Source organism: Gopherus flavomarginatus, chromosome 8, assembly GCF_025201925.1.
Source record: "Gopherus flavomarginatus isolate rGopFla2 chromosome 8, rGopFla2.mat.asm, whole genome shotgun sequence".
Taxonomy (NCBI): domain Eukaryota; kingdom Metazoa; phylum Chordata; order Testudines; family Testudinidae; genus Gopherus; species Gopherus flavomarginatus.
In genome coordinates, this window is record NC_066624.1 from 96791697 (window position 1) to 96804252 (window position 12556).

Here is a 12556-nt window from a genome sequence, read left to right on the forward strand (position 1 = left end):
GAGGGCGTGGCCCCGACAGGGGCGGGGCAGGCGTGTGAGTATGCAGGCGTCGGCGGGCGCTACAGAAACGATTCCTGAGGCGGTCCCTGTACGAGCGTCTGCTCCGGCACCGGGAGACACCCCAGTCTAGCGGAGCCGGGGCGGGGGCGTCCGCATCTGCCGCAGGAGCGCGCCGAGGGAGGTAGGCGCCGTCAGGTACTTCGCTGTGCGGGCAGCCCGGGTGCGCGTGGGGGGCTCCCCGCCCTATGAAATCGTTTGGTAGCTGCCCCCCCGTTTAATGCATGTTAGAGCTTTGCATGTCAATCGACTTCGCATTCCTTGTTTGGGATCTGTTCGAAAGTCTCCCTCTGGTTATTGCTGAACATGTATAGGCTGCAGTGTGTGTGAGTCGTTTAAACCCAGCTCACTTCTCAGTTATTTAGAAACCTCCCTCAGTTTCGCACAACGTGCAGACCAAGCCCCGTGAAATAAATTCCGGAATCTGGGTGTGGGTGTAACCTAGTCCAGTGGCATGTTTGTCCCCATCCCAGCCCACCCCTTTACATGGTGTGTGGTTTTTTAAAATCTTCTGTTTTATTAAAATGTTGTTTCTCTTCATGCCCCAGTGGTGGTTTTGACAGAGGCTATTTCCACATCCGTTATAGATTTGTAAATCTGAGTCCTGGCTTTTGTTGTACTTGCCTTACGACTTTGTCAGTTATCGGGGGGTAGCCGTGTTAGTCTGGATCTGTAAAAGCAGCAAAGAGTCCTGTGGCTCCTGATAGACTAACAGACCCTTTGGAGCATGAGCTCATCCGATGAAGTGGGTATTCACCCACGAAAGCTCTTGCTCCCATACGTCTGTTAGTCTATCAGGTGCCACAGGACTCTTTGCTGACTTTGTCAATCACTCAATGTAAACTGGGACCAGCATCTGGTGTTTGTTGATGCAATTCAGAGTTCTCAATATTATTTTCTACAGCAAAGCTAACACACTCTCTGAAGATTTAAGGAGTTCTTAAAACTGAAAAATAATTCAAAACATTGTAATTAGAAGTGTTTCAGTTTCAAGTCACTTCAGAATGAGTGTAGAAGTGTATTTAAAACAGGTGGCTATTTTAGAGCATATGTGTGTATATAAGTGTATCTGCATGTGTATATATGTGTCTGTGTGTATTCGTAAGTGTCTCCTATTTGGAGAAAAACCTTTTTTTTTCAATTTGAATATATTTTAAAGTGCCATTCTCTTTACAGCATAAGATTTTTGCCTTGTGTGGCTCACTGAAACATGCAACACACCATATTTGAAATCTCCCTTGTTCAAAGTCTCATGCGTATCTTGACAGCTCAGTAAAATGAACAGCAGCCTCTCGCAGTGTACACTTACCAGCCTACTAATACAATAATTATCCCAAGGTTTAAAAAATGATGCAAAAACTAAGTTTTATTTCTAACCCCTCTTATTATGAATAAAAATGAAGATACTATAATAATGATGTAAAGCACTTTGAGATCTTTAAATGAACAGTTCTGTAAAGATCATGATTATATCACTGTTTTAAGTCCATCCATTTTAAACAATGGTAACATGTTAGTTGCTAAGAGCAACTGTTACAGGAAAGCTTTAGAATTTTAAATAGCATGTGACAATCAAGAAATATGTTTTTTAAAAATTGGCTTTAAAATGTAGGTCTTTTACATTTGTTAGCTCATGTAAAGAGAGTTTTTAAGAATACTGTATCACATGATAAAGATGTAAACACTTCATAACAGATGTGTAGGAAGAGTGCCAGCACCTGAATGAATAGATAAATGATGATTAAACCCATCAATCATTGGTTATAACTTTTGGTAACAAAAAGGGACTGGCTGTGGAAAGCCCTGCATACCTTTGAGGCTTCTAGCTTTGCAGTGTGGGAACAGAGATGACAAATATTTAGGACAGCAGCACAACATGGAACCATCCATCACCTGTTAGGTTCCGGTAGCTTAATGCATAAAGAAAGCCAGAATACCCAGGATAATATCTGAATATTGTGCTCCATTAAAAAAACCATAATATTCCTCTCATTCTACCCTGCTTTGTATTATTTTTAATCTGTTTTTGTGCAATCCATCGAATACCAACTAATGCACATCCCTCATTATTGGTGGGGTAGATCTAGAGTATGTGTAGTGTACAAAAATATTAATATCATCAATAGCTTTTAACTTTGTTTGGCATCCCAAAGACTTCTGTTTTAATAATTGTAGGACTTATTTCTGTAAATCCTATGGAGAATGAAACTACTGGTTGGGAAAGGTTTTTTTGTGCTTTGAAAAGTCCATAAAACAAATCAAGGGATGGGTGGGGCTGTGAGATACACAGACACTCTCTTGCGTGCACGTGCACGCCTGAGAAAATTAAACTAAGTATGTTTTTTAAATGAAGCTGTGTAGTAATGCACACTCTTTTGTTTAAAAATTCATAGAACAGAATATTCTGTTAAATATCTGGTTCTCTTCCCTCAAATTATTTAACCACAGCTTTGACTTTCCAAGACAAGAGCCTGTAGTCAGAGATTAATACGTTTTCCATTCTCTTATCCCTTCCTGGTTTTTCAAAACTGTTGTTTGTTGTGGTTTTGTGGAGGGGGCGTTTGGGGCTTTTTAAAAGCAACTATAGATGATTGCCCTGTTATAAAGCAAGTCTTATGATATCTTTAGGCCACTTTTATAATATAGGTCAGTGGTTCTCAAACTGTGGGTCAGGACAGTTTTAATTGGGTCACCAGGGCTGGTTTAGACTTGCCTGGGGCCAATGCCAAAGCCTGAGCCCCGCCATCCAGGGCCAAAGCCAAAGAGTTTCAGCCCTGGGTGGCAGAGCTCAGATTACAGGCCCCCTGCCTGTGGCTGAAACCCTTGGGCTTCGCCTTTAACAGCCCAGCCCCCTACCCCTCCTGGAACAATGGGGCAAGCCTCCCCACCTGGGGTGGTGGGGTTCAGGTGGGCTCAGTCTTCCGTCAACCTTCCTGGGGCAGGGGGAGGGGGAAGAAGTCATGGTGCAATGATGATTGAGAACTCCTGGTATAGGTCATAGATAGTCAGACATGTATCAGTGCAAAATGGTTTTGCTTAAGGCACAGCTATTTCCACTATGTTCTTTCCAACATAAGGGGAGGGAGTAAAATTATAGATAAATAGTTAAACGAGCTACATTCAGATTGGCCTCAAGTGAGTGAGTGGCAATCATATAATTAAAGCCCTGCAAATATCTGCTTTATGTCTGTGGAACATTTTTGCAGATTGTGCATGGATGCAGATCAAAATTTTATATCTAGGCCCTGCAAATCTGCAGATATCAGTCAGCTTTACATCCATTGATTGCAAAGCAGACACAGATACAAATGTTGTATCCACCGCAGGGTTCTACATATGATTTACCTCGCTCCATGAGGGAAATATGGAGACAGTGAGAACTGACAAAATATGGTGTCTTTACCTCGCCTTGCCAGTGTAGAAAATATTCCTACCAGCTACCTCTGAAGGTTATTTTAGTTATGATGAAAAGCTCAGTAAACTGCAAGTGAGAGTTCAGCAAGTATCATTAATGTTAAAACAATAATTTTTTTTACTGTTTTAATCTAATGACATTGGTTAAAATAAAATGATATGAAGAAAATCAGGCTTACAAAACAATCTCAAGATGCAGTAAAAATATTGCTTTTAAAAAAAACTCTCACCAAAAACATATACATGAAGATTTGGGTAAAGTCACAAATCTACATGTAAAATAAGGGTGGTGGGGATGAGGAGATTATCTAAAAACTGATTCTCCTATCACTCTGAATTAAATCAGAAATATTTCCCTGGAAGTCAGTGGAGGTACACTGACAAACAAGAGGAAAATAGAGTTATTAATGTTGACAGTATCTTTTCTGGTTAATCTAGATAGTTAAGGTTTGGCTATTTAAGATCTGCACTTTATCACTAGTAAGTAGCTAAGTATATCAAGAGCATGGTCTTGGAATGTTCTATGTAACTGTGGGAGAAGGATGGGAAACCCCAATTTTTTTATATAAACAATGGTTTAATGGATAAGGCATTGAGTTTATGGTATGTTTCATATCCCACCTTGTACTTTTGAGCTTAATTCTAACCTGATGTTCAAAACTGAGTCTTTGTTCATCCAAGGGATATCTTTGAGTGTGCATTATCAATTTAAAGAAAAGATGGATATCCAGGCTTTTTAAATATGTTTATGTAAATCCTTCTCAAGGATGAAATCAGATAATTTCATCTAGATTTTTAACTTGTATTATCAGTAACGGAAAGACTTCTTTGTGTCATTGTTGAGCCCTAGTAAAGGAGGTAATGTTTTCCTCCTCAGTGGGAACAGTGTTTAGAGTGGATGTTTTAGTCATAAAATTTTGGCTAATTGTTTCATGCATTCCCATTTATATACTCTTATGCTATGCTAGTTCTGAATTCTAATCTAGGGGTGTGTTTCAAAGTCCTTTCAATTTTTGAGTGTCTCCTACACACAGGTAGGTAGGTGTATACTATCTACAGTACTACACAAGGCAGGTAAGTGACTTGTCTAAGGTGACACAGAAAATCTGGCAGAGGTAGGCCATCCATCCTTTATGTACACCTTATATCTTGAGGTTAAGCCTGTTTCATCCTGTGGTCCATTTTAATATATGTGAGTAAATCATTCACTTTCCATATATGGGGAATACCTGCTAATGCACAAGTGATATTCTTCCAGCCCCATTTATTCTCCATAGATCCATGTCCCTTATTTGCTATATTTGACTGTAGTCAAAATACTACATAGTGAGAGTATTACTTTCCTAGAGCAACCTCTTAGCTGCATAAATTCTGACTCTGATGTCAGCTCTTGTATGAAAGTGGCTGTCTAGCACCTCCTTTGAGGTGTTGAGCCTCTTCTCTTTCTGCTGGGAGACCATTGCTCTTCAGGATTGGGCCCTCTTACTTCATTTCTCAGGTACAACTAAACCTATGGCCACTCATTATAGCATTGTGCTAGTGATGTTGTTATTGTGAAGGCACTTATTATAAGCCTTTATTTACACGCCTTTAATAGCTTTATTGAAAATTACCTAAATGTCTTGTGCTTATTTTTAGCCAAAGCTGAATTTTGTTTTGGGGGCTGCAAGTAGCTTGCCAATATTCTATTTAGCCACTTCTGATTGATCCTGATGTGGAAACTGTTACCCTTAGCTTTTCAAACATTTTGTTCACACGTGACTAAAGTGTCATCTCAAAATTTCAAATTTGCTAGGGAATTACTCACCTCCAAAGAAATGTCTCTGGCATATTTGAAAAACTTGCTGTAGAAAAGAGCATTTGATAATCCATGTATTTCATAGGCCATATACTTTGTTCCATTAACTTTGTAACAGCACACTTATGGGGTGAAATTCACTTTGTGCGTGACCTTGTACAGTTTCTCCTCAAGGTGCAGAGCTCCATGCAAAAACAGATGCCTAAATATGGACTTAGAGCAGGGGTAGGCAACCTATGGCACGCGTGCCAAAGGCGGCATGCTAGCTGATTTTCAGTGGCACTCATACTGCCCGGGTCCTGGCCATTGGTCCGGGGGGCTCTGGATTTTAATTTAATTTTAAATGAAGCTTCTTAAACATTTTAAAAGCCTTATTTACTTTACATACAACAATAGTTTAGTTATATATTATAGACTTAGAGAAAGAGACCTTCTAGAAACATTAAAATGTTTTACTGGGACGCGAGACCTTAAATTAGAGTGAATAAATGAACACTCGACACACCACTTCTGAAAGGTTGCCGACCCCTGACTTAGAGCCTAACATTAAGCACCTGTTTTTTTAAATCTTTCCTTAAATAGTCACACACCTGTACTGGTATCTGGTGCTTTGCATATCCAGATAAGCTCAACAGAACTTATTCACTATGAATTATCATATTTTATATGTGTAAATAACATAATTGTTTGTGTATCTAGTTGCATATATATATGATACTATCATCAGTGGTGACTTTTTAATTTTTCTTTATATGAAAAACAGTAAATGTAAAAAACTTCAGGGAAACATTATATTGGAGAATTCTTGTATTACTTTACATGGTGAAAGCAATACAAAACAGCCATCTCATTCCTTGAACACTGCACAATGCCTCCTATGAACTGAATGAAGGAGTCGTCCTATGGAAAAAGTAGTATGTGACCATGTAATTAAAGATTGTATCATACTGCATGTGCCCAAGAGGACAGAATTAAGGTACCATAGGAGAACTTAATTTTGGCACTTCCTAACTCTTGCGTGCTTGACTTTGCAACCTTACCACATTGTTCTTTCAATATAGCTTTTGGTTTGTTTATGTAACTCCCTAGGTATTTAAAAAAACAAACACAACAAATTTATGTTCAGCTGTTGTTGCTGGGACTCGTATAGTAATACTAGCAGTAAAAACTGCAAAGTTCTATGCCTAGTGAAAAGGAAATGAGACACATACAAAATGGCAGCAATAACTCAGCAAGTTGCATTAAGGAGTTTGTTTAGCTCGTTCTATACTGTGTGTGTGTTCACGCGCGCACACATGCACATTACAGTTATGGTGTGAAAAGAGTTATGTAGGTTTTAGAATGGAGGTGTCCAAAAAAAGAGCATTAACCATATACAGCAATGCAAGTGGGTTGAATTACAATACCTGTAGGAAATTTGTTATGGTTCCTGAGTCAGATAACATTTTTATTGTGTTTTTTTTGGGGGGAGGTAGGAGCAGGGCCGGCTTTAGACCGATTTCCCTGATTCCCTGGAATCGGGCCCCACACCGAAGAGGACCCTGCGCCTTAGGCACCTATTTAATTTTTTAACTTTTTTTATTCACCCGGCAGCGGTCCGGGTCTTCAGCGGCATTTTGGCGGTGGAGGGAAGTGCCACCGGAGACCCGAATCACTGCTGGGTATTTGAATCGGGCCCCACAGTTCCTAAAGCTGGCCCTGGTAGGGTGAAGATATATCAGCCATAAATCCAGATAATAAGACAGCCCATACAACTTGTACTCCAATGACTTTATTCAGCAGTGCTTTAATCAATAAATCTACGCTACATTGCAGTGCTTCAAAAACAAAAATGTGATTCTGCTTTTGGTGGATTGGACTGATTGTGTCTTTCTCTCTCTCTCACTCATTCACACATACTTATATTGTACTCCATATCCTGTCACTCATTTCATCCCAGATAAAATCAAAGCAGAGCCACTTGTGCCAGAAATTGTGTGGTTGAAAAGTACCCAGTCATGATACTTGGCAGAGTGGCCATTCCTGTCATCACAGGGCTCTACAATAACTATATTCTCTATATTTGTTTTCAAAATGCTCTTGGAATGATTCTTAATATCTTCACTGTCAGACTTGTGCAAGTATGTATGATGACCACCTTTGTGAAGTAATTAAAATTTCAAGTGTCATGTCACGTGTCCATAGATCTTTATTTCATAAATTATATGAATAAATGAAGATAGCTGCAGAATATAGCTATATTAATATAATGAAAACTGAATCTAAGATTTCCATTTTGATGCTCTTGATCTGTATCAATTGTTGCAAGATTGCAAAGCAGTCAGACAGATTCTCTTTCAAAGGGGGGGGGGGGTTAATTTTATTTTGTATCCATGACTCTTGGGAAGCTAATGCATTAAATACAATAAATGTTTTTTTTGTCAAAAGGTTATTGGCCTACTAGCACATTATCTTAAAAAGCTAGCTTTTTATACGAAGTATTTTTCACTTTTAAGACACATTCTCTCCAAAGGAATGGTCTTCTATGTTGTTGATTAGAATTTGCTAGAAGAAAGTTAAACAATATAGCCATATTTTAGTTAATTTTATGCAAATACTAAAATGCTAACTAAAACTAGCATGGGGGGAGAGAGAAATACAGATCTGTTGTGGTGCTGTACTTAACTCGTGCAGTTGTTCATTTTAATTTAATAGTTATGCTGGGCATTCACTGAACAAGAACCCAATACTGTAAAGTGTTAAGAATTCCCTGTGAGTTGCTGACATCTCTCAACCTTTCATACATGATAAAGGCAAAGGGCACTCAGTTCCTTCCAGGAAGATCTTGGCACTTAACCAGACTGGACTGCAAATACTCTTACAATGCAGTCCCATATGTGAAGTAGGGTTCCTTAGATCTAAAGTGTGAATTCTCCCTTACTGGGTTTAACCTTGACAAGAACTCTTGAGAGAGACTTTAGTTTCCTTAGCCCTTCCACATTATCCCCTTTCCTTCCATGGATTTAATCTATGTACACAACTTTCGTGTTGCCATATCTGACGGTGGGGGGAGGAAACTTAAACTCCCACTGACTTGCCATTAAATGGACTTAGAGTTGTTTTGCTTCAGTAACCTTGAGAAAGGGGACTGAATTCTTCATTATGGTGCATTGGCTTGTGCACCAGCACTTCATAACAACATAAGAGTAGCCATACTGGGACAGATCAGAGGTCCATCTAGCCCAGTATCCTGTCTTCCAACAGGCCAATTCCAGGTGCCCCAGAGGGAATGAACAGAGCAGGTAATAAAGTGATCCATCCCTGTTGCCCATTCCCAACTTCTGGCCAACAGAGGCTATGGATGCCATTCCTGCCCATCCTGGCTAGTAGCCATTGATGGACCTTCCTCCATGAATTTATCTAGTTCTTTTTTTAACCCTGTTACAGTCTTGGCCTTCACAACATCCTCTGGCAAAGAGTTCCACAGACTGACTCTGCGTTATGTGAAGAAATACTTCCTTTTGTTTGTTTTAAACCTGCTGCCTATTAACTTTTATTTGGTGACCTCTAGTTCTTGCATTATGAGAAGGAGTAAATAACACTGCCTTATTCACTTTCTTCACACCAGGCATGATTTTATAGACCTCTATCATATCCCCACTTAGTCATCTCTTTTCCAAGCTGAAAAGTCCCAGTCTTATTAATCTCTCCCCACACGGAAGCCGTTCCATACCGCTAATCATTTTTATTACCCTTTTCCGAACCTTTTCTAATTCCAATATATCTTTTTTGAGATGGGGCAACCACATCTGCACACAGTATTCAAGATTTGGGTATACCATGGATTTATATAGAGGCAATATGATTTTTTTTATTTTATTATCTATCTCTTTCTTAATGATTCCCAGCGTTCTGTTCGCTTTTTTGACTGCTGCTGCACATTGAGTAGATGTTTTCAGAGAACTATCCACAATGACTCCCAAGATCTTTCTTGAGTGGTAACTGCTAATTTAGACCCCATCATTTTATATGTATAGTCGGGATTATTTTTTCCAATGTGCATTACTTTGCATTTATTAAAATTGAGCTCTAGCTACAATCTGCTTTTAAAGAGTGTATCTCCCTGTAGTTTATTTCCCTTTATTGTATTGTATTCATCAATGCAAGATGACTTAAGCTGCCGTAGCAGTAATTAACTTGCTCCCCACATTTGCCCATGACGGTCAAATCCTGGCCCTTGTACTCATGTGGTGTAGAACCCAGTTCCATAGTAGTACCACTGGAAGCTAGGAGTGAGGTACTACTCCATGTAAGAGAGGCAGAATTTGGCCCTTCGCCTTTGCACCAGTTCTTTGTTTACTATTTCTTCATTGAACATGATCTCCTTTAAGTCTAGTGGTAATTTAGATGCATTTATCTAAAGATGCCCTGTATTAATTGCTTGCTGTCTCATAATTACCAAAGGTGTCTGCACATCTGCCTCATTTCTCAACACAACAGCAAAAAGTGCATCTTCCAACAACATCTGTTTCCATGTCTGAAGATTTTATGGTGATGTTTTCTACCTCAGTTTTTCCAGTGAGGACTTTGGTCATATTTTTATATATCTAACTACAACTTATATATTTTTAATTAGCTCAATAAATCTGTTCTTCTAGAGTACTTTTTCCCCCTCTGTCCACATTAAAGCAGTTATTGGAGCTTTAATTGTTGTGTACTTTACGTAGCAATTTAAGATCACTGAAGCAGTTAATATTTTTTTCTTTTCCTCAGACATATTCAGTCTTCCAGATAAAAGCATCCTCTCCAATTCCCTCTACTATTTATAAATATTAATCAATCAAAACCCAAGGCAGGCTGATCAACTTACTATAATAGCAAATCTTCAGCTTGAGATCACCCATTCTAAATGAAAGATTCGTAGTAGTCTACCAAAATGATCAGTTACATATAAAACCAAGATATTCTTTGCCGTCTGCCTGACAAGTCCTGTGATAGATAATATAGAAAAATCCAAGTTCACTTTACTGTACATATGCCAGTTTATTGTCTTCTTACTTTCTGATTCATTCAAAAGATAAGAGGGGGGAAAACATCAAAGTTTGCCAAGTGGACAAGGAGAAAAAAATCAAAGGGAGTAAGAGGCAACTAAGGAGATCTTAAAAACAATAAACAGAAATACAATAAAGGGAAATAAACTACAGGGAGATGTGCCTTTTTAAAAGCAGACTGTAGCTAGAGCTGGATGAAATTTTATACACACAACTTTCTCTTTTTGCCCAAAATAAAAGGAGATTTGGGTTGACCGAAATATTTTGCAAATTCATGTTGAACTCCACAAATCGTTTTTTTAAAGTCAAAACGTTTGTTTCAAATGTCAAAACAAAACATTTAATTATTGTGATTCAAAATGTCTGTTTCAGAATTTACTTATTTTTTATATAAATGTATAAAAATAAAAGGTCAGTAAAGCTCAGAACTAATCATTTCATTTTAGGTTGAATGAAACATTTTTGTTTGACCCAAAGTGATTTTTTTTGTTTGCTGGCCTTTGCTGCCTGCCCCCAAGACCCCCTGCCCCCCAGCCCAAAAAAACAATCAGTTGTTCACACAGCTCTAATTGTGTAACTAGCTTATATTGGCTTTCAAAGCCATGAATAGTGTAATAGTCACTGACAGAAAACTTGGTTAACACAGTTAAGGTTGCCTGGTGGTGTCTTGTGCCCTTCTAGATAGTGAGTTCAGTGAAACTCAAACTTCAGAAAACAAGGAAATTCAGAGTCAAAGTACATACTAATGCAACCTTAACTCTACCCTTCTGGAGCTGGCAATAACCAATGGTAATTATCTTCATGCACTTCAGCTATGTTAGGTGTATCTGTACTGAATGGTGCAGAGATCAGTTGGAGCTACTTGGCAGAGCTGAGATTGTGATATCACGTCTAGGGTCCTTGGAGAAGGAGGGCTTGCGCTCCATGGAGGTGTGAGATCAAAGGAAAGAGATGCAGGGATTCCGTATGCCTCATCTCAATGCTGAGTTCTGTAGGTTTTCAGTAATGTGACATGGGGTGGGGGAGTCTTTTTGGTATGGGGATTGGAGGAGTGAGATGGGATATGAGAGCGGTCTTTGGCTTCAGTGATGGGTATGTGGAAGTCTAGTGTGTGAGATGGAATCCTGTGGCAAAGGGGTTGTGACTAGGGTAAAAGAATTGTAAAACATATCAGATGTAGGTTTTTTTTTTTTTTTTTCCCCTGTGAAGGAGGCTGAGGTTTAAATGTAGAACAGGTGCAGATAGCTCCTGTTCATTACAGTACAGTTCACATAAATATAAGTTCTGCCTTAGCAAAGAGAAGGTATTAGAACCTGTGCTACTGTAGGGTTGCCAGACGTCCAGTTTTTGACCAGAACACACAGTTGCAAATGGACCCTGATGGCTCCAGTCAGCACAACATAGTTGACCGAACCGTTAAAAATCCAGTTGGCCCGAGTGGCTGGGTCAGCGCAGCTCCTAGAAGCGGCCACCACATCCCTCCAGCTCCTCAGCATAAGGGTGGGCAGCAGGGCTCCACACACTGCCCCTGTCCGTGGCACAGGTGCCACCCCAAGTGCCAACTCCACAGCTCCCATTGACTGGGAACTGCGGCCAATGGGAGATGAGTGGGTAGCACCTGTGGATGGGAGCAGCGTGCAGAGCCCCCAAGCTGCCCCTCTGCCTAGGAGTCAGAGGGACATGCCAGCCACTTCCAGGAGCCGCCTGAGGTAAGCGCCGCCTGGTGTCCATGCCCCGTGCCCCCTCCCAGAGCCCATACCCTTTCCCACATGCCCTCACCCCCCCCCGGCACCTCAACCCCCTACCCCAGCCCAGAGCCCCCTCCTGCACCTGAGCCCCTCATTTCTGGCCCCACCCCAGAGCCCAATAAAATCCTGATGCTATTGACTTCAGTAGCACAAAATCTATTGCATGCAATGCGGCCAGGATTTCACCCAGTCATTGGAACTCTGTCACTGACCTGAATATAGAATTTAAGGCTCCAAAAGTCATGGAAGCACTCCTCAGAGAAAGGTAATGAGTGAGGCACAGCAGGTCTCAGTGCTGTAATGTAGCTTCAATTATTTGGAAGAAGGAACGAGCAACATCAGATCCAAATCTGCAAGTAGGAACATAGGAATTGTCCTACTAGAGTGGTTGTAATGTCAATCTAAGTTCTTGTCCTCAATGACTTACTGTGGCCGTTAGTTCCACAGTGTGACTAGAAGTTATGTGAAAAAATGTTATCAGTTTTGAATTTGGCACCTTTCAATTTAAA

The 12556-nt window shown here is 40.0% G+C and overlaps 1 protein-coding gene across 2 annotated transcripts in view; it reads left to right on the forward strand.

The window, feature by feature from the left end:
• Window positions 1–35: 35 nt before the first annotated feature.
• SERPINI1 (serpin family I member 1) overlaps window positions 36–12556 on the forward strand; it is an 83590-nt gene continuing 71069 nt past the window's right edge. Inside the window, exon 1 of one of the 2 annotated variants that reach the window (XM_050966056.1) lies at window positions 36–195. The gene's annotated coding sequence lies outside the window, so the exon portion shown is untranslated. The remainder of the gene's footprint in view (window positions 196–12556) is intronic. The other variant, XM_050966055.1, reaches the window with a different exon arrangement.